At 37.2% G+C, this 4,015-nt stretch overlaps 1 pseudogene across 1 annotated transcript; it reads right to left on the bottom strand.

Moving 5' to 3' along the window:
* Window positions 1–1,438: 1,438 nt before the first annotated feature.
* On the bottom strand, window positions 1,439–3,798 carry LOC148153199 (uncharacterized; annotated as a pseudogene). Its single transcript, XR_015761736.1, has 6 exons — window positions 3,654–3,798; window positions 3,452–3,545; window positions 3,295–3,365; window positions 2,796–3,231; window positions 2,499–2,655; window positions 1,439–2,405 (listed from the first exon to the last, which is right to left on the bottom strand). The product of XR_015761736.1 is annotated as an uncharacterized LOC148153199 (transcript).
* Between the last annotated feature and the right edge of the window lie 217 nt (window positions 3,799–4,015).

Genomic DNA, 4,015 nt, shown 5'->3' with positions numbered 1-4,015 from the left:
GAAAGAGTCATGATGGGATTTATAAAGACTTTTTGCCTGACAAGCTGGCCGTCATTGTAGGCTGGTCAAGTTTGCCCTGTGTGTTGTCTTTAAGGCATGACGCAAGGTTAAACTGTGTAACAGATTCGTTTCCTACACACTTGTAGAACTGTGTGAAGCTATTATGTGTTTTATTCAGTGTGATCAGTATTTACACATAAAAAAAAGTTTTATGGAGAAGTATTTTGCATAGCATGTTTACCTGTCTAAGGTTAATTATTTAAGTTAAAGTTTGCAGCTTATTTTGTGTATGAAAGGAAACCCAGATTGAAGTCCTTCAACATTACAGTTTAGTAAATTAATATTGAATCAGTTTGACTCTACTGTAATTTAAACTACATTAGTATAGTAATCTAAATTATGTTTGATTGACATAGTGCTTTTCTCCTAGAGAAACACTATGTTAAACTGTATAAAAACAATCTAGGGTTAGATTGGGGTTAGGGTTAACCCTAACTCCATCACTAATCTCAAATTGAGTGGTAGAGATGGCTTAATCTTCAAATGTTTTATTAAAGTAATGGTTCAAAGATGCATTTTCTCTAGAATTGAGCTCTGTAGCCCGACTCTAAATCTGTTCTAGTGGAAAAAGAATGATCTGCCGGAGGCCTCTGTGGTTCATTTCATCATTTCATAAGCTTGCAGAGAAAAGGCATAAAGAGAATCTAAGTTAAGTTGTGTCCATCTAATTATTGTAGTTGAAATAGAGGTCTACCCCTTTTGGTTTGTAAATGCATCCAAATACCAAGTTAATGTTAAGATTATTTCACTAAGTTGGGACTCTCTGTTTTAAAAAAGAAGTTAGGTCCAAATCTGAAGCATTTCAACTAAATGACACCGACAGCAAGTTCTACCAAACCTTAGTCGGCTTCCTTTTTCACCTGTCAACTGTTGAACCTAGACATGCATAAATAACGCTAGGTCTACAGGTCCTTCTCAAAAAATTAGCATATTGTGAAAAAGTTCATAATTTTCCATAATGTAATGATAAAAATTAAACTGTCATATATTTTAGATTCATTGCACACCAACTGAAATATTTCAGGTCTTTTATTGTTTTAATACTGATAATTTTGGCGTACAGCTCATGAAAACCCAAAATCCCTGTCTCAAAAAATAGCATAGTTCATCCGACCAATAAAAGAAATGTGTTTTAATACCAAAAAAGTCATCCTTCAAATAATCGTGTTCAGTTATGCACTCAATACTTGGTCAGGAATCCTTTTGCAGCCTTCAATGCGGCATGGAGGCAATCAGCTTGTGGCACTGCTGAGGTGTTATGGAGGCCCAGGATGCTTTGATAGCAGCCTTAAGCTCATCCAGAGTGTTGGGTCTTGCGTCTCTCAACTTTCTCTTCACAATATCCCACAGATTCTCTCTGGGGTTCAGGTCAGGAGAGTTGGCAGTTGACAAGTACTGAAATTTTATTTAACTTATTTCTTTTTAATAAAGACATTGACAGACAAACTGAACCGCATTCAGTTGACCAAGGATAAGAAATTGTTCCACCAGTACACACTTTGTGTATTCTTTGGATTAAGAAATAAGTCACAGCTGCACATATTAATAAAAAAAGAAAAGTAGAAGATCCAAAAAGATGTCTTGGTTATGTTAGATACTACAGAATCACTGGGACTGCTTAACGTAGCATTGTAGCCATTTAACTGCTCAACATAAGCACAAGTGTTATTACTCCACTTGTAGTAAAAATATTAAAACTATTAAATTAACTACAATTTCTCTTATTACCTAGAAAATACACTAGATGTGCAGAAACATAAGTGAAAAAGAAACACACTCAATGACATGCATGTGGAAGTAATTACAGCTCTAGTAAACCCTTTTAGAAAATACAAAGGCACAAACAAATTAACTATTTTAAAAAAAGAACCAACAAGATAAAACACTGCCCATTTGGAGACATGAAAGCACAAGAACAAATTGTAAGGTGTCTCTTTGTGACTTATGAGCAAACTATATATATATGACTATTATCAGTCACTACTGAAGTCGTCGTCAAAGGTAACGCTCTCTGCTCCTGACAAAGTCTGTAGATTGGGGTGTCCAAAGTGGGTCCTAGTGGCCCGGCATCCTGCATGTTTTATTCTCTCCCTGGTGGTAGAAACAACCTTTTCAGCTTGTCAATGTTCTTCTTAGGCCATCTAACGAGCCATCATTTGATGCAGGTGTGTTAAAGAGAAGAGAACTAAAACATGCAGGATGCCGGGCCTCCAGGACCCACTTTGGGCTCCCCTGCTGTAGATAATACTCTGTTGCCTGCAGCTTCATCTGTTGGTGCTGCAGCTCTCTGAGGATGATGCTCTGGAGACCTCTTGGACCTTCGTCAGTTAGGTCACAGGACAAACCTTTAAAGTTGAACATAAATAAAAATCCCAAATTTAGATGCTTTTACTTTTGGTATGATTATGTGTTACTTAAAAACATACTTTTTAATTTACCTCCCGATAACAGGTGGGAAACTCCTTTAGAGTGTCTTCATAGGATGACAGAGATTTCCAATGATGGTCCATCAACAAAGATCCTCTTTTCCTCTTCCAGTCTCTTTACCATCATGATGTCATCGATTGCCCTTGTTCTTGTGTGAAGACTGAGAGTCTGAAATGCATTTATGAAAAGGACAAATCAACTCAGTAAAAGTTTAAATTTGTAAGTTGAGGTCAACACCTGGAGTATCTAGTCACATTATCTGTCAGGTATGATGACAGTATAAAACATATTAGTGTATGTTTACTTACCACTGTATGATTGCTGCCATGGCAATGTTGTGTCACCGGACAGGATCTCTTCCAAAGACAGAACTTCTGTGTCTGTATCAGTCTTCAAGTGACCAACATCTTCTAAAGCCAAAGCTAAGATGTTTTCTCCTTTCTGATCTTGCGATGAGCCTTGGCACAAGCTTTGTCCATCTGTATTTGCACAAACAACATCAACTGTGTCAAAGATGTTTATGCAGTATGTACCAGCAAGGTTATACAATGCCTGGTCAGTGTTCCTTACCTTACATTCATGGGCTTTGCCATGGAAAATTGAGAGAAATGGCTTCATTTTAAGCAGGTGTTGGAGCTCAGGACAGCTTTTTGTTAGTTTTCAAGATATGGCCAGTACTTACATGTTACATCCATGGAAAAAAAAGTGATTGTCTGTTGGCCACCCTTTGTTGAAAGAACAAAGCTTATGCAAATATCTCATACTATCTCGAAGAGCACTAAGCAGTACTCCATGTCTACACACCGCTAGCTCCAAGCCTCCTCACCCAGTTTGCTGCTGGATCTGTGAGAGATCTCCCTGGCTACCCACCACAAAATCTAGAATGCATACAATTCAGTCAGGCAAGCTGTTATTACAGGCTAAAAGGTTACTGTTATTATACATTTACAATCTGCAGTCTTACATTTTTGGTTGATTTGTGTATACAGTTCACAAATGTTCCTACGTTTTCATCCTTGGCAATGAAAAGGTCCTGAAATATAGCCTGTTCCTCCAATCTGAAAAACAAAGCAATAAAATACACTTCATGAGGTGTTACTGTCCAAAGGTAGTGAACATCACTAACATATACAAAGAATTGTTATATTTTACACATTTTACAATACCTTGCTGCATTCTTTAAATGGTAATACTTGCAATTTCCATCCACTGAAACTGAAAGCACATCTGGGGTACAAGCTTGACACTTGAAGGGATCCTTCCTTAACATCTTATCCAATCATATATTATGGCTTCCCGCTCAAAAATCATTTCAGGAAGCTGTCAGCCGAGATCTTAACTGTGATTTAAAATGAGAGATAAAAAAGAAAACATAAAATAGGACATAGGTGTCCAAATACCAGGCATCAAGAATAGGTTAGGTGTCTTTCAAGTTTTAGGTGTTTCTCTGGCACAAAATGCCTCACTCAATTAATTTTGATGTTACCAGGACTTCATATGATCTGAATGCAGAATGAATGAGGTGGCA

This window comes from Poecilia mexicana, unplaced genomic scaffold (assembly GCF_051168715.1).
Source record: "Poecilia mexicana isolate PSO_F unplaced genomic scaffold, ASM5116871v1 scaffold_20, whole genome shotgun sequence".
NCBI lineage: Eukaryota > Metazoa > Chordata > Actinopteri > Cyprinodontiformes > Poeciliidae > Poecilia > Poecilia mexicana.
This window is presented reverse-complemented; position numbering and strand designations above follow the sequence as displayed.